This window comes from Cryptomeria japonica, chromosome 7 (assembly GCF_030272615.1).
Source record: "Cryptomeria japonica chromosome 7, Sugi_1.0, whole genome shotgun sequence".
NCBI lineage: Eukaryota > Viridiplantae > Streptophyta > Pinopsida > Cupressales > Cupressaceae > Cryptomeria > Cryptomeria japonica.
Genome location: NC_081411.1, coordinates 708002261 through 708021947, shown reverse-complemented (window position 1 = coordinate 708021947; position 19687 = coordinate 708002261). Strand labels below are relative to the sequence as shown.

The following is a 19687-nucleotide window of genomic DNA, read 5'->3' as shown; positions in this document are numbered from 1 at the left end:
ATATTTACAACTATCATTTATTAATCACAAGACTTTTATATAAAAGCTAAAAACAATTGCTATCATTGTTGAAAAATATGCCATTGAGACTTTTAAATATCTAAATACTGTGTAATATTTCGATTTTGTGAATATAGACTATAATACTTGACAGTCAAAAACACGTGTCGATCTAGAGTTCTCTGAATTTAACTATAATACTCTTAAAGTCAATTTCAATACGTGTGAAACTTTATCTAATGTTCCACGTGTTGTAGGTTTCACTCTTGGCGGGCCTCCTGTGACACTTATTCTCTCGCGTGCAACCTTACGAGCCATGTAAAACTGCTTTTTTTTTGGTTGCAGTGAGAAACTGAGAGCCATGTCTGTGTGTAGCCTGCTGATCCTTGTGCTGCATGTATTTCTTACAGCACAAGCGCACACAAGTTTCGTCTTCAGCAAATTTAATGCATCCACACTTTATCAGGTCGAATATTCTTCCATCCGCTCCGGTGCTATCTGCCTCACCAATCAATCACAACGCGTGTCTGGCCGAGTTTTATATCCTCAGCCTGTGCGAATGAAAGATTCCAGTTCGACAAATACGAGCTCATCATTCAGCACCACCTTCGTGTTCGGCATGCTTCCTTATTCTTCCGATCCTTCACTCAGCGGGCAGGGGATGGCCTTTATCATAACGCCCAGCAAGTCACCTGTGGAAAATTCATCAAATCAGTACCTCGGTTTGCTGAATAATTCAAACATCGAGAAGCCTGACAATCATCTCTTTGCCATTGAGTTCGACACAGTCCAAAGCAGCGATGTCTAAGACATCAAAGCCAATCATGTCGGTGTGGATCTCAACGACCTCATGTCTGAAAAATCTGAGGGTGCGGGGTACTGGATTGGCAACCAATTTCATGAACTATATCTCAACAGTGGACAGAATATTCAGGTTTGGATAGATTACGATCATACCCAACAGCAATTGAATGTTACAATAGTAGAAGCTGGTTCGCCTCGACCCCAAAAGCCTCTCATATCTCTCAAAAATATGACTCTGTCTAACATCTTCGAAGAACAAATGTATGTTGGTTTCTCTGCATCAACAGGAGCCGTCGTTGAAGACCACTGTGTCCTGGCTTGGAGCTTCAGCACAAATGGATCCGCGCCTGAGCTTGATGTATCTCATCTTCCATCCCTGCTTAAGCGCAAGAAATCCAACTCGAGACTTATAGCTGCTATTACTACAACTTTGGTACTCGTCGTGTTGCTTTTGGTTGCAGCGGTGGTTTTTCGGTGGAAGAGAAACAAGTACAGAGACGTTAGAGAAGAATGGGAGATGGAATATTGGCCTCACCGTTTTGACTACAAAGAGTTACATATTGCGACTAAGGGCTTCCGAGACGATCAAATTCTGGGCTCTGGAGGTTTCGGGCAGGTGTACAAAGGAGTGCTCCCTAGTAATGGCCACGAAGTTGCTGTAAAATCCATCTTTAGAATGACCACAGATGGCCTGAAGGAATTCATAGCAGAGATTTCAAGTCTCGGGCGTTTACAGCACCAGAATCTTGTAAAAATCAGAGCGTACTGCAGGAGGGGAGCAAATTTATTCATAGTGTACGACTACATGCCAAATGGAAGCCTGGAGAAGATGATATTTCAGAAGAGGAAGAGCCTGCTTGCATGGGCTCAGAGGTACAGAATTCTGAGAGACGTGGGCGCAGGATTGGAGTATCTTCATGAAGGGTGGGAGAAAATTGTAGTGCACAGAGACATCAAATCCAGCAATGTTTTGTTGGATTCTGAACTCAATGCAAAGCTGGGTGACTTCGGGCTTGCTCGTCTGTACTAGCATACAGAAAATCCACAAACTACTAGAGTGATGGGTACGCTTGGGTACATCGCACCGGAGGTCGTACACACAGGAAAGGCCGCTCCCAGCGCAGATGTGTTCAGCTTTGGTATTTTAATGTTGGAGGTTGTCTGCGGGAGGAAACCTGTAGATCCCTCTCTCGATGCTTACCAGATCGTCATGGTGGACTGGGTGAGAGAGCTCCATGCGAAAGGCAGACTCAAGGATGTAGCCGATCCCAATCTTGGAGGTGAATATGTTGAAGATGAGATGGAGAAAGTGGTCAAATTAGGACTGCTGTGCTGCAATCCTAAACCAGAGGCGAGACCCACCATCAGACAGGTATTGCAGATAATTGAAGGGGAAGCGTTTCTTCCCAGTTTAGTTCCATATGGGATGAGTGAAGGGAGCAGTAGTTCATATCCAAGTATAGGATTTTCTTTTGCCTCGACTTCCAACTCTCCAGAGGTACGATCATTTACTAGTGGAAAGTCTCAACAAAACTAGTCTACCATTAGTAAGATTACCTTCTCAGATTTTAATGGAAGAATTGGAAGGAGGATGGACAATTCTTTTGTGCGCACTTGTTGAGAAGAGGATCCATTGTTCCGGTCCGACTATTAATGATGTATTTTATGATTTTCGACTTGGAGGATTAAATTCCAGTTTAATGTATAAGAGCCATCACTACCAAAATAATAGATTGTATAGATTTTTATTGTGACCTCGTTTACAAATTTTAAATGTTTAAAACAAATTTTTCTCGATCATAAAAAAGATCCAGATCCATTTTCATTTCCGTTCGCTGGGACTATACCATGGACAAAATAAAAGTAATGAAAAAGCTATAGATTGGAGTGATCTACATAAACAAAATGGTCTGTGTATCAAAATAATTTGTAGAATCTAAAATTTGTATTAATATTTGGATGCCATGGTCGTACTGTACCATTGACATTCTTTTGTGTAGTGATTCTTTGTGTGGAAGCTTGTCAACTTGTTTAACCTAATGGATGGCATATGTCTGTGGGCATCCTGATTTTCCCGAGGTGGTTTTCAGTCGTCCTCGTTAATACACGGAAAACTCGAAAGTACATTTATTGGATAAAGCTAAAATCTTTTTGTTTTCTCGCGTTGTTCGCTGGGGGTGAAGACTTACAAGAACTAGCTTATATATACGATGCTACTTAGACTGGATAGTTGCCCTATGAATGCACTGCCATAGAATTTGAGGGGGAGGAAATCCCCCTCAAGAGGATTTCTCGGTCGGGGGAGTAAACCATTAGGAAGATGAAGCAAAGGGTGATACTTTAGCCCCCCACCCCCATAGAATAGTAGGGGAGATACCTTCGGACCTCTGCTTCCGGTGCGGTGCCCCGCATCTACAGATGCATGCATGCATCATATAGAATAGAATATACAGATACAACTGCTGGTATTCCCTCACTTAAGGTTGGTTGTTCGAGAACAAGGATCTCATTTCCGGCTGGCTGTAAGTGTTATAGTTGGGCTAGAACTCCCAACTATTTTGTTTGCACCGGCCAAGCGTTAATTCTCCTCGTTGAGTAATACAGGACCGAGCCTTGCCTATGATATTCGTTTTAAGCGTTGACCAGTATCAGTGCTGCTTCAGGCCGTTTTGTTTAGTGTGTAAGTTTAACAATCGTTTTATTTACAATTTTTTGTATGCAGGATATGGATTTGTATTCTTAGTATTTAGTATTTTAAAAGAAAATTTATTTTACAATGATTCTCTTTTAATAAATTATAATGAAAAAAATATTGAAGGAATCTCTACAGCTCTTAAGTAAATTATGATATATTTTTTATATGTTCGAATTCGGTAATTCGGATTAATGTCTTGCAGTGTAAATATAAGTTGGTTTTAAATATAATATGCAATTATATAGGTTGGGGTTTCAATATATAGGTTGAGTTTAAAAACTCAATTATATAGGTTGAGTTTAATCATATATAAATTGGGTTTAAGTTTGATATATAATTATAGGGTAAAAAACTTAGTTAAAAATATTAATTTTAAAAATTTATTTTTTTCATTATTTTAATAATTTTATTTTTTATATCAATTGTAAAGATAAGAAATGATTTATTTTTTATATAATTATAAGGGTAAAAAAGTATAACAATGATGATTTTTTAAGAAGAATGTTACACAAATAAGTCAATATTTTAATGTAAAGAAAATAATATTTACATAGATGATGTTTCACAAGATCGTATGCTTATTAATGTCTCAATTCTATATACACATGTATACATATGCTTGATGGATTCATCTAATTATCTATGCTTATATATGCATTGATTTTCAAACTCTATGTTTATTACGATCTATTCCATCTATTTTATCCTAGGTAAAATCCACAATCATTAAGTTGTCTCATAACTATGAAGTCACCTTACCTAAATTCATTTTGGACAAAACAAATTTAATAATCTCTCATCCTAAGAAGATTTAGAAGGTTAATGAATCATAATACTTTTGGATTTGGTGCTTAAAAATGAGTGAAAAGTCTAATTTATAAGAAAACTATGTATTGTAAATCATTAAATTAATATCCATTTGGCTTGACATAACAAAAAATAGTGAGATTCCATCAAATTGGATATTTTTTTGAGAGATAAATGATTAAAAATGTGAAGTAGAAACAATATAACAATGTACAAAAGAGAAATTTGACAAAAAAATTGCAAAGGTTTCTTAGGGATGTGTATGTAGAATAATATTAATGAGTCTATTCTCTTGTTCAAAAATAAATTTTAACAATTTTAAAACACGATTAAAAGATGTGTTGTTTCATGACACATTTATATACATATTGAACATGCATTTCTATGCCCTCATTTACTAAGTTCAGTTTTTTTGTGTTTATTTTACACAATTTTTTTATATAAGTTTTGTTTGAGTGTTTTCTCTTAAGAGTTCTATTATATTTTTAATACATAAATTCATCAATATATAATTCTCTAATCAACATACTTTATCAAATTCATTATTTTCCAATGCGTATGTTCTTAAATATTATTAAAATAAATTAAATTGTGTACATTGCTAAAGTATTTAATTTTAAAATCTGACAAAGTTTTGGAAGTCCAACTATGATATTCTTGGTAATTGAAGAGATAAGAGTCCACACTTTAGAATTTACACTCTTTTTATATTATTTTTTACAAACATCATAAATACTTAGTCCTAACATGAACTTTTAGCCATTTAGTGCACAACACCTTTTATTAATCTACCATTACAAACCACCTTAGAATAGATTACCCTTTCTTTTTCATTTTTTTTTTTTTTTTTGTGATTATCCTAACCTAGTTACTTTTATTACTTGTTAAATTTCAAATCTCTCAAAATAATCACCTATGATTGTGCTATCTCTTATTTTATACACACTCTTACTTTCTTTTATATTATTTTTCCTCTCAAATTATTCTTAAAAATGTTTCTCAAAATTCTTAGTGGCACCCAAATTAACATATTAATCATTGGGAGTGCTAAAATTGTTAAAACCCCACTCAAACCATTTTCCCTGTGTTGGATATTCATTAAATGTTCTTGGGGAAAGTGCACAACTTTTAAAACAAATAATCAACAAATTTTTTAATGTTTAGAATTTTATGGTTGTAGAAAATGTACATGCAATTCTTATTGTTAGTCATGATGTCCAATACCTATTTTGTTTGCTAGGGTAAAAAGTAAGCTTCTATTTTATATAATCTTAATTAATTCTAGGTGTGTGCGGGAAAAGTGGGAGGATGATAATGCTATGGTAATTAGAAATGCTTCTAAAAATATTTATTTAGATGATTTCTATTCAAAGAGAGAATAAATGCTTGATTAAAATGATTTAGACTAGATGCTTAGTAAAATGTCTATAAGTTTGATACTAAAGACTTCGATATGAAAATGAGATGAGGGCTCTATTTATAGGAAAAATAGGGCAATGGATGGTCAAGATTGGATAATCTTATCAAGGGTCGGGATTGAAAGCTATCAATCCATGTTCACAATTTTCACCAATGAAATGGTGACAATTGTCAACATAAGACTTCTTGAGAGGAGATGTAAGAAGCACAAAATGCTTGAGAAGACCTCCTGGTTACCTTAGCAGGTAAGGGTTAAGGTTAGGTTAGGATTACCCATTGGATAAAGTTTTTATCCAAAGGATAAACTCTTGTGCAAGGGTTAAAGGGATAACCATGGTCAAAGTAAATGAATGCTCGATGAGACTCTTAGGTTAGATGAGGGTTGAGTTAGAGAGAAAGTCTTTAATCATGCAAGAGGGTTCAGTTAACCATTAATGGTTTGGAAGACTTTCAAGGTTAACTTGTTGAAGACATAAAGCCTTTAATGGTTATTGAAGACTTTGAGGGTTTGAGAAGTGACTTCCCTTTTCTTAGAGATGTGACAATATTTAGGAGATGGATTAGGCTAAATTAGAAGTGATTCGAAGAATCTAGAAGGAGGGTTAGAGAGGTAAGAGGGAAATGTAGGAGAATGCAAGTGGATGGAGGGTAATTTTAATTAAAATAAATTATTTTATTTCAACAAAAATAGATGCAACTTGCATAAATACAAGTGAAGAATTAAAATAAATAAATTAGATTTATTTACTTGTAAGGATCAATTTAATTAAATGTAAATTTAATTAAAAGGGAAGAAAGGGGAATTAATTAAATAAAGTGATTTATTTAATTAAAAGTTATGAAAGGCTTAAGTGAACTTAATTAAATAAATTGAGTAATTCATTTAATCAAATAAATGAATATGAATAATTTAATTAAACAAAATTTAATTAAATAGAAGAATGAGATTAAAATGAATATTAAATATTCACTTAGAAAAATGATCATTTTTATAAATCTACATTAATAAAACTCCTTAAAAATAATATGATAGAATTCTACACTTAGTATGTCTAAATTCAAAAATATTAAGCATTCCCTCCTAGTACCCAGATTTTTTATTTCAAAATGATATGGTAGAAGAATTCATAATCGGACATACTTCAATCCACTTCAATGCCATCTGCCTCACAAATCAATCGCAACACATCTTTGGCCGCACTTTATATGATCAGGCTGTGCATATGAAAGCCCATGGATTAGATAAATCAATCTCATCATTCAGCACACCTTTCTTTTCGCCATGGTTCCTTATGCTTCCAATCCTTCACACAGTGGGAAGGTATGGCCTTTATCATAACACTCAGCATGTCTTCACCACCTTCAATATTCGGTTTCTTCAATCTCTCCACCAACGGAGACGGGTCCAATCATCTGTTTGTCGTCGAGTTCGACTCAATGGAAAGCCCGTTGTTCGAATACATCGAGATTCTTTGATTAGCGACCAGCTTCATCAACTAGATCTCAACTGCGGACAAAATTTTCAGGCTTGGATCGACTATGAAGACACGCAACAGCAACTGAATGTTACGGAAGTAGAATCTGATTCATTTCGACCCAAGAAACCCTTTTTATCCCTCAAAATTACAACCCTGTCCAACATTTTCGAAGAAGAAATGTAGGTTGGATTCTCTGTAGCTATAGGATCCGATGTTGAAGAACATTGTGTCCTGTCTTAGAGCTTCAGCACAAATGGATCCATCATACTTCTCTTACTATGCGCAAGAATTCCAACATAGGACTACAAATTTTTGGGGGCGATTTGGTGGAAGAGAAAAAGTGAAGAGTGAAAAGACAGAGCAAAACAGCAAACCAGACAAAACACTTTATCAAACTGAGCGCTATCCTAGGCTCAAGCATTGTATTTATACCCAAATGTTTATTAAATATACAAAAACAACTATGGAGCAGGAGTTAGTGGTCGGTGGTGAAATGGCTACACAGTTCAAAAAAATAAAAATTACTTTTGCACGGAAGTCTGGAAACTTCTTTTGTTCGTTCATAAATTAATCATATTAACTATCCTAAATATTCTTATATAATCTAGCAAATATGGGTTCTAGCTTAAAGTCTTGTTAGGTACCTATTTACAATCACTTATTCACTTAATAATGGTAGGAACTCACTATAATCTTCTATGAATTACAATCATTAGAGAGTCATGTGACTTCTCGTAAACGTAAAAGATTTATGAAAAATACAAAGTTAGTCTCAGATAATGCCTAGGTAAAAATATATGTGATCCGGTCCTCTGATTTACAATATTGAAGATGAATCGCCTATTGCTAGATGAGATGCCTGATGTAATGATGATACACCTCTATATGTTTTGTTTGAGCATGAAACATTAGATTATTAGACAACAAGATGGCACTTTGATTATCAGAATGTAGTACTGAAGGTCCTATTTGATGTTGCTTGAGTAGTGAGAGAATAGCTCATAGCCAAGTTATTTCTTTAGCTACTTCATTTCCTGAAGTATATTCGGCTTCTGCAATAGTTAGAACAATGGTAGATTATTTCTTACTATACCATGAAATGGAACCCAAATAAAGAGAGACAACATAACCTATTGTTAATTTGTGATCATCGACACATTCTGCCCAATCTGAATCTGAATACCCAACAAGTTGTAGATCTCCATGAGATGAATAATATACACCCATTGTCAAAGTCCCTTGTACATATCTTAATATTCTCTTTGCTACAACCCAATGTGGAAGTTTTAGTAGAACTCAAAACTTTAAAGCAACACTTACTGCAAAAGGAATATTTGGTCGAGTTTGAGCCAAGTACACCAAACTTCCAACCAATTGCCTATATAAGATAGTATCAACATCCTCACCTTTCATATCCTTGATCAACTTTAATTTTGGAGCAACTAGAGTAGACACGTGCTCTTAAATTTTCCATCAAGTAAACTTTCTTAAGAAATCTAGAGCATATTTGGTTTAAGAGAGATAAATACCATCATCTTTTTGCCATACTTGGATCTCAAGACAGCAGTGTAGAAAACCAAGATGTGTCATCTCAAATGCATCTTGTAATTTTAACTTCATGTCACTGATTTGGTTCATGTTATGTTGTGTAATGATGAGATCATCGACATATAGTACAATAATTATTATTCCACCATCATCAAATTCTTTCACATACAAATTTGGATAATGAGAACTATTATTGAAAACTTGAGTTTGGAAATATTCATCAATTTTACCATACCAAACCATTGAAGCTTGTTTCAAACCATATACTAACTTCCATAATTTTTAAACTATATGCTCTTGTCCTGGACATTCAAATCCTTGGAGTTGAGTCATATAGGTTTGTTCAATAATTTCACCATTCAAAAATGCATTGTTGACATCCATTTGATGAAAGACCACTTGAAATGAGCTGCCAATGCTTTAATACCATGGAAAGACAGAGCACACCAACAAACCTTACATAACACTTTATGAAACTGAGCGCTGAGCGCTGAAAATCCCAGGCTCAAGCATTGTATTTATAGGCAAATGTTCATTAAATATATATAAAAAAACGTTGTAGCACAAGAATTAGCTGCAACATTTATAATGGATGGTGGTGAAACGGCTACACAACAACAAAATACTTTTGTACATGAAATGTATGGAAGTTTGGAAACTTCCTTTTATTTGTGCCGACCATATGATTAATTTATTCTAATACAGAGAAGTTATAGAAGAATGGGAGAATGAGTATTGGCCTGACAAATTTAATTAAAAATACTTATATATTGCAATGAAGGGCTTCAAACACGATCAAGTTTTGGGCTCTACTAGAGATTTCGGCCAGGTGTACAATAGAGTTCTTCATGTTACTAGACATGAAGTTGTTGTAAGATTCATCTTTAGAAAGAGAAAGAGCACAAAAACTATCAAGGAATTCACTGCAGAGATTTCAAGTCTCGGGCATTTACAGTATTGGAATCTTGTGCAAATCAGAGGCTATTGCAGGAGGGGAGCAAATTTTTCATATTGTATGATTACATGCGAAATGGAAGGTTGGACAAGATCATATTTGACAAGATGAAGATCGCATTGATGTGAGCTCAGAGGTACACAATTTTGAGGGACAGTGGTAGCATGATTGTTGAGCCTTCACAAAGAGTGGGGACAGATGGTGGTGCAGAAAGACATCACGTTTTGTTGGATTCTGAACTTAATCTATGAGATTTCGAGCTCGCTCGTCTGTATGAACGCACAGGGGAAGCACAAACTACTCATGTGGTGGGTAGTTTTGGGTACATTGCACCAAAGCTTCTAAATACAGGAAATGCTGGTCCCAGCGTAGATGTCTCCAGCTTTGGTATGTTAATGTTGAAGGTTGTCTGTGGTAGGAGGCCTGTATATCTTTCTCCTGATGTTTCCCAGATAGTAACGGTGGAGTGGGTGAGAATGTTGCATGCCAAATCTCAACTTGCTCCATTTATTATTCATCTGTAGACTCCTCTCTCCTCACTATCAAAATGTCTTGTCCATCTATTTCCCTAGCTCTTTCCATTTTTCTATTTTTCCGTACTAACATAAAAATGTATATTTAACTAGCACTTGTATCAAAAGAGGTGTAATGGTTAGGCTGATAGTATTATATACTTTGAATAATATTTTGTAGGCTATAAAATCACATAATGTATAAATTATTTTTATTAATGTAGCAAATCTCTTATACCTAGTGTGTATACATATAATATATTACCAACAACAAAAAAAATCAGAAAAATGATATTTTCATTCTAATTCCAAGGGCTACACGAAAGGTATATTTGTTTGATCACATTGCATTCTATTTGAAAAGCACGTATATTGGTTTGATACTAAATTCGAAGTTATATTTAGAAGCATCCAAAAACATGGTAGATCAAAATATGTGTTATACTATATGTAAAGTTGTAAACTTTATAAAAGAGACTTTGATACAAAATTAGAATGTACATTAAATTATACTTAGAGATTTAAATGTTGCATTCAAAGCAAAAGTAAATCAAAATGGTTATATCTTACTCAACGTTCTAAATTTTGTCAAAAGACTCTAGATTCAAATGAAATTTAATTACTAAAAAACACTGAAATTTATGTAACGAACGTAAATGTTATCCAAATTATTGCATTCAACATAATTTGGTGCGAGAACCCCTGATACATTATTCATTTTATCCTACTATTGTATTTCTTTCATGTCTTCTTTAAGTTTTCTCTACCATTCCCTAAGTTGAATATTACCTTTAAAGACTTTATGTCAATGTTGTATGAGAACGACAGTGCCATTCTTTCATTGTTTTAAATCTTCTCCATTGCTTTGTTTACCTAAATTCAAAACTCTGTCTAGAATCAAAATTGGTCTAGAAAGCTACTTTATCATTTCTATAAATGAGTATCTCTATATCTTGCAAAAAAATAATGGCTACATTTGTTTTATGATATCATGTCTATTGATGTATTTTATTTTCTCTTAGGATCATTGTGGTAGCTTGACAAGAAGGCAATCCATGATGAGAGAGAAAACACCTATAATTTAGAGAAAAATGGATAATAAAGTACTCTTACACCATTGACAACTAAGAAAGAAGAGGAGGAAAGATTAATTTCATAAATCTGAAATCTCAATCCAAAATTATTAAAAATATATGTAATATTATAAAAAAAATACCTTTTCTCTTTTATCATATTACTTCATCATCAAATTCTACCTAAATATTACTACAAATTAATGTAAAACTTACATTTACCTACATCTAGTTATTACTTAACAAAATATATTTACTTCATTAAATTAAATTTATGTTTTGAAAACATCAAATTTACCTTTATAGATTGCTAATGATCTATTATAAATTCTCTTTCATATAATATAATATTTAAATATATTATGACACTTGGATGAATAAATAAACAATAAACAATTGCCATACAACACAAGAACCTTAGCTTAGGTGCACCTTGAGTTTCACCAAACAAAATTTTCAAAAATTAAATGTACGATTAAGCATCTATGAACACCCTAATAGGACTTTGTTGAACAAAACTCCTACTAAATAAAGAAAAATCATAGTAGTATGACATAATAGGTATGGACCAATATTGAAATAGCTGGTAGATAATGGACATAATTACTTATTTATAATTTATTTTATTTGTAACATATGCGAACCAAATAGCTGGCACATAAAATCACCAACATAAGGTTTTTTGGGGAATGACAATGTACTTTTCCCAAAGTAAAACAAGTATCTTCGCAACATTATCCTTGAATGCAACAAAATCAATAGTGGTAGTGCAAAATTGGTGTCGTAGCACCCAGGGAAGTCAATGATCAACACTACCCAAAAAATCTATTTCTCTTTTGTTTTGGTTTGTTTTCATTAGTTTTGATTTGGTGGTTTGACATCTCTCTATTTTGTTGGTTGTGACAAGAAATTTAAAATCTTGCTTCTAAACTTCAATGGTTGGTCTATAAAATGGAGCTTTGGAACTGGTATGGGCATCCCTCAAATCATAATTTTTTTAATGAAATGTTGTAATTGCAACTGCCGAAATGAATCCAAAATGTGGAAGCACATACATGGCATAGTGAATTGTTTGACAAAACGCCTCATCGAATTATAGTTTTATGGGTCACAATGATTGTAGATATGCATGACCTTAGACACTTTCAAGAAAATTGAATTGTAGATATGCATGAATGTTAGATTATTACATTAAATTCAATAATCATTGACTATATCAATGATTATTGAAATATGAAATTAAATGATGTATAGAAGATATTAAAGGATGTTCTTAAATATCACGTATTTCAATAATCAAATATCAAATATTTGACAATTAAACTTATTATATTTAGAAATAATCATTCAAAATATTTTAAAGATAAAATTCAATACTTTTAAGTCAACTTCATTTTTCATTTACATGAAAAACTTTAATTTATGTTCTCCTTATTTTGAATATAAAGGTTTCACTCGGGTGAATCTTATTTTGTGGTGTACAAGGTTACCAACAGTCTAAAAACTTATCATTTATTTGATTTGGCCTTATGAAGTATTTCTATAGCCCATTTTTATCATTGTGTATAGAAATTGAAAACCATATGCTAGTGATTGTTGTCCTACATACATGACTTCTAGCATAAGCCTAAAACAAATTCCACTTCAATAAATTCAATGCATTTGCCATTTATCAAATAAAAAATTCTCTAATCTATTCTAGTATCATCTACACCATCAATAAATCACAACACATGTTGATTGAGCTTTACATGCTCATCCTTTACAGATGGGAGATCCGAGGTCAAGAAGTACAAGCTCATAAATCAACACCAAGTTCATGTTCACGCATAGTTCCTCTTTCTTTTGATCCTTCACACAACAATGTGCAAGGTATGACCTTTCTCATGATTCCATGCAAGTCTCCTTTGGAACATTCTTTAACTCGATTCCTTAGTTTATTAAGTAGTTTTGGTGTACAGAAGTCTAGAAATCATCTCTTGGCAATCAAATTTGACTCATCCTCAACATGGATTGCCTAGACATCAATAACAAGCATGTCACTACAAATCTCTATTGGAACTATAATTCTGCTAAAGTTGGAAGATAATATAGTTTGTTTTTTTATAGTAATTAGTGGTTAAAATTAAGGGGGAGAATGTTGGAATGATGATTCCCCCCAAAATGCATGAGAAGAGCTATAGTCTTGTGTAGTTTTGCATGAGTTAAAAATACGTGCTCTAAATATAGATTTGGCAAATTATATTATGAGAGATATTTATTTGCATGGAGTTGCTTGAAGTCTTTAGAGGTTTCTAAGACCTCTATTTATTGAGGCAGTTGTAAAATAATTTTTCTCACATTTTGCACATCTATTCACTTATGATCTTATGTATTCTAAAGATGCACTTAAAAGAAGAGCATTGGGTCAAAGCTATGGATGAAGAGAAGGATATTATTGAAAATAATGACACATGGAAGTTAATATGTTACTATATGTACATGAGCAAATGTTTTGTTTCATATTATGAATATTTTTATGTGTTGTTTTGGAGTGATCTTATATATCCCCTAACATTGAAAGAGAATGTTAATGTACCCTTCTTTTGATGGAGGGATCTTCATCCACAAAGTCATTTTAACTATATAATATAAGGCTAAGGGGTGTCCATTCTTCCAAATTCACCCAAGACACTATTCTAACCTTATCTCTTATGATGTCAAATCCTTGCACTCAACAAGACTGAATTCCTAGTAGACTCATTAAGAACCATTCAACTTGATAAATAGACCAAAAACCCATTGATGATGTTACTATATTTAATAGTCCATATGATTAAGAGTAGAGCAGGTCTTGTAGGCGCGAGCTCTTCTAGTTTGTTTGGCGATTACTTGAATACAAAATAACATAAATCCCTCCCCATCCCCTCCTTCTATTATAGGCCTGACTCACTCTTTTGTATAGCTAACAGTACATCCAATCTTCCAACTAGAATACGAAGTCATAGATAAACTAGTTTGGTAGAAGTAGATGGGTATAAGATAACTCAGAAGGAATTAGAGGGTCTGTTTGAAACATACCCATATCTTTGGACAATTTTTCCAAGTAGTATAGATTCCATCTATAGAAAATATTGAACGGAATCATTCTGATGCATCTGAATCCTTGTCTATTCTGATAAATGTATTCACTTCCGCACAACGGATGATCTCCCACATGCAGCATTGGCATGGAGGAATATATTTTTCTATTTTACCGTTTTTTTCAAATCAACTGCCCCAAATGCAACCGTGGCATGGAAGAAGACATTTTATCATTTTACCTTTCTTTGGAATTAATTGCCCACAAGAGGGAGAAGAGTTAAACCAAAACAAAATAATTGGTTCAAAATCAAAATTTGTATTTGTAAACGTGGTTTGTAGATATTCGAACTAAATTTAGTAATTGTGCTATGAGGTGAAAGAAACACCAAGTGCAGTCTATTCTATAAATGGAGAAAGCACGGAGGATGGAGACCGCATTAAGACTAATATGGTGTAATCCCTCACAATGTCTAAGAATAGGTTTAAAAATTATCATTTAGTCAATAAATTTGTTATTGGTTGCTGATTATTGGAGAGTTGTATTTTATTATTGAATTGAGTGATACTATTTAATTTAATAATCTAGCAATCATTTGAGCATCTCATTTATACATTATTTAATGTAATAATCTAATAGTCATTTGACCATATCATTTATACATCATTTAATTTAATAGTTTAATAGTCATTGACTATATCAATGATTATTGAAATATGAAATTAAATGATGTATACAAGAAGTTAAAAGATGTTCTTATATTTAGTCAATAATTATTGAAATATAATTAAATGATGTATACAAGACGTTAAAAGATGTTCTTATATATCACTTATTTCAATAATCAAACATCACATATTTGTTAATTAAACTTATTATATTTACAAATAATCATTTAAATATTGTTTAAATATGAAATACATTATTTTTAAGTCAATTTCATTTTTCATTTACATAAAAGCCTCTAATTTATTTTTTCCTTGTTTTGAATAGATAGGTTTCAATATTAACAGTCATAGGTGAATCTTATTTTGTAATGTGCAAGCTTACCAGCTATCTGATGACTTTTCATTTATTTAATTTAGCCTTATGAAGTATTTCTATAACCCATTTTTATCATTGTATATAGAAATTGAAATCCATATCCTAGTGATTGTTGTCCTACATACATGGCTTCCATCATAATCCTACAGAATTTTCCACTTCAATAAATTTGATGCATTCACCATTTATCAAATAAAAAAATCTCTAATCCTTTTTAGTATCATCTACACCACCAATCAATCAAACATGTGTTGATTGGGCGTTAGATTCTCAACCTATGTGGATGAAAGATCCTAGCTCAAGAAGTACAAGATCATAATTCAACACCACCTTCATGTTCACGCATAGATCCTTTTCTTTTGATCCTTCACATAAATGGGCAATGTATGGCCTTTCTCATGATTCCTTGGAAGTATCCTCTAGAACATTCTTTAACTTGATTCCTTAGTTTATTAAGTAGTTCTAGTGTAGGGAAGTCTCAAAATCATCTCTTGGCAATCAAATTTGACTAAATCCTTAAATGGATTGCCAAAGCATCAATAACAAGCATGTCACTACAAATCTCTATTGGAACTATAATTATGTTGAAGTTGGAAGATGATATAATTATTTTTTGCATTGAAGCAATTAGTGGCTGAATTAAGGGGGGGAATGTTGGAACAATAATTCCCCCACAACACATGAGAAGGACTATAGACTTGTGCAGTTTTGAGCGAGTTAAAAATAAGTATTCTAAATATAGATTTGGCACATTATATTGTGAGAGATTTTTGTTTGCATGTATTCCATGAAGTCTTTGGATGTTTCTAAGACCTCTATTTATTAAGGCAATTGTAAAAAAAATTCTCTCACCTTTTACATTTATTCACTCATGATCTTATGTATTCTAAAGATGCAAATTAAAGAAGAAAAAGATGCAAATTAAAGAAGAACATTGAGTTAAGGCTATGGATGAATTTGTGGGTGGTTCAGCTCTGCATCAAACATATCAAGTTTTTCAGTTTGATATCTCTCAAGTTCTCAAGTTTGTCATACAAGAAAGCATTCTCTTGTTACACTTGGAGGTGATGTTTTTGGCTATTGCTCTTGTAACAACAGGGTCAAAGCGTCTACACAAGCCGTCAAATTATTTCATTTGGTACATTTGAAGAAGGGACTCAATAAAATGTCCAAAGTTGTTGCCTTCTAGGATATTTTTTCATGCAGTATATGTCAAACGCCATTCAAAGTTTACATACTGAAACTTCCGCCCAAAGCTAATTTATGGTCCTGTATAAGATATAATATGTAATTAAGCTGGTAAAATCAGATGGCTTGCTAGACACCTTAACATTTTGACTGGACTTAGACAATCTGCTTCAGTAAATGTTCATTTTACTATTGTGTGCATTGTCCTAAAACTAATAAAATATGTTGGCTGCGGGTTTAACATAATCCAATTTGGGGATTTCTAATATTGGGCTCTCTAGGGATATGGCGACCAGCCTGATGTAAAACATTTGCCTCCATCGCCAAAGGATCGAATGTGGGGCTGGAATTATCTCGCGAACCTTGCTCTGCCATAGGAGTTTTTCTTGAGCTAGAGCTGAGGAGATACTAATTTTGTGCACCTCCATTTGTAGCCAGGCATCTTGGATTTGCTCGTAGCATAGCGTTCTTGGATTTTGCGACTCAGTTTGTGACTTGTGGTCCTGGTCCGAGTGGTGGAGGATGTTTGACAGTGGCACTTCCAGGTTCTTCTATAACACATGTCGATGTTTTGGGTAGCTCCTTCTCCAAAATATGAGTTTGATTGGTGGAAGTGCTTTCTACCTCCACAAATGGGACTAAGATTAGATTCTCTATGCCATATTATCATCTTATGTAAATATGGGTGTTCTCAAGTCAAGCTGGGCTTCTAACAGCCATCAATATCTACCTTTGGCTTTGTCAGTATAGCCATATATGGCTATTTACTCAGTCCATCGCCTGCCTCTGGCTCTTCTTTAGAGAGCCACGTTGTCTCATATTTTGGCAGCATAAATCTTTGTCTTTTTTCTCTTTGTATTTCTCTAAAATACTCTTTGTAATTGTCTATATAAATTTTAATATATGGGGCTCTGCCTCTTTGCCTGGAAAAAAAATTAAAAACATCTATCTTTTGTTGAATGTTGCACATAGCTAGTGGGATCATAATGAAGTTTCCATTAAGTGGTTGTGTACCGATAAAAGATGTCACCATAGACTATAAGATTATATATTATTCTGTAACTACTTCCACAAATAAAGGGCATCTATTATTCATTATGCTTATTATTTTTTTATCCAAGTGTTTTATGTTCACCAAAAGCAATCTAATTCGAAAGAGTGAATGCTGACTAATGGTTTTTATGAGAGCTTTTATGTTACAAATCATTTCAATGTCAACTTCATCTTGTATTCGGTAAGTTACACTTTCGAAACTGTACGAACTATCTTTTTAAAGGTTTCATAGCAAACCCAAAAGTGTCTTACAATGTTTAATTTATATGCTGGTTGTATTTTATATTACATTGTTTCAGAGGTGTCGGTCTAGCATCTAAACTTGTTATCAGCTATAATCTATGTCAATAATGTTATTACTGAACTTCTGAAATCTAAACATTTCTTACACAATTGTTTAATTCAAATTTCATAATTTTTGAAGTTATATGTTCATCATTGTGCATGAATCTTAAGTGAAATTATTTGTGTTACTGTATTGTATTGTAAAGATCATGTATCATAATACTTGGGGTTCAGTCATTCAACTTATTGACCAGGAAAATTAATGGAAGGTCTAATATGAAAAAACCCAACAAATATTGTCATTCAGGTTGAAGATAAGGTTCATTCTATTTTGTCAGCGGACTATAGAAAACTGCCAAAGGAGCCAAAGCATCGTTGTATGGTTATGCTTAAGGTTTTTGTTCCTATGTTTCCGTTTGAATCTTCATTAGCATCTCAACTTTTAGTGTCATCTCAGGCTCCTAATCCTCGAATGCTAACTTGACTCAAGTTATTTTATCACCAATGCATGTCCTCTTGTGACTGTAGTCTAAAATTTTTTGCAAGAATTGTTGAGTTTGGTTTATGCATTAACTAGGTGATCATATTTTGCGGCTTAATCTACTATATAAAAGACGAGATAATGAGCATGTCTTGGTTCACAACCTACTGAGTACACCAAGTCTTGTAAGTTCACCTATGCCAAAAGGAGCCTTAACAATAAGGTTGAATTTCCAATGAGAAGCTTATATATTAATAGTTTAATATAATGTCTAGCAACATGAAAATAGATTATATGTCACAAAGTATCCCTAAAAAAACCCTTAGTGGGTGGAAAAACCCTAGGAAGAGTATGTCTTATTTTTCTATTATTGAATGGAAGCTTTAAAAATCACGTAAGGGTGGGAGGCAGCCAACACACTCTAGAGCAAAATAAATAATTACATTACAACGGTTCAATTAAATTAAATTATGCAGGAAGAGTACGTTTTTAACATTTGTACACTATCAAGTGTCAATATAAGGAATGCATTATCATTACAATGATTTTTTTAAAATATTTATCATATGTTTAAGTTTGACAAATTGATATTAAATTAATTTATTATTTTTAAAATTTGTATAATTTATGGTATTTTTCTTTAATATATTTTTTTCAGGTTTCATATATGTATGTATTTATGATACATTATATTTTTATATAAACATACTCAATTATAAAAAATTCTTCTCTTATATATTGGCTCCATTATTATTTTTAAAGCTAAATTCCACGACCTTTGCCAACATCCATCAAAACCTAGACCAAACATGTTGTATTTCTTACAAAAAAAATTGGTCTCATGACTTGCAATGCTGCATGATATACACAAAAAGAATTTGTTGAAAAAGCTTTATAAACTTTCAAGGAAATGCAATTGGCAAGTGTAAAACTATATTTCAACAACCTTTTCCAATGTCCTCCCTGCCTATGCCAAAATGGGAGCTTTGGAATAGGGTATGGACATCATCAAAGCATGTTATTTCTAAAATCTCTCAACAACACTACTAGATAAACTTTGGTTGTTACGTAAGTGCACATATTTGATAGAATATAGTATATCAAAGCATACATAAACCTTTAATTGATCTACAACCATTAATTATCCATGACTATATCCATTAGAAAGATCAAGCTAATTTTATATAAAAAAAATTATCAACGCGAGTTCATGAAATTACAGAAAAATCTTCGTTGATGTCAATGAATGTCATCTTCATTAGTAAAGAATTAATCTAATGTTTC

The 19687-nt window shown here is 33.0% G+C and overlaps 1 pseudogene; it reads left to right on the top strand.

The window, feature by feature from the left end:
* Positions 1-817: 817 nt before the first annotated feature.
* LOC131040208 (L-type lectin-domain containing receptor kinase SIT2-like) lies at positions 818-2445 on the top strand (annotated as a pseudogene).
* Positions 2446-19687: the final 17242 nt, after the last annotated feature.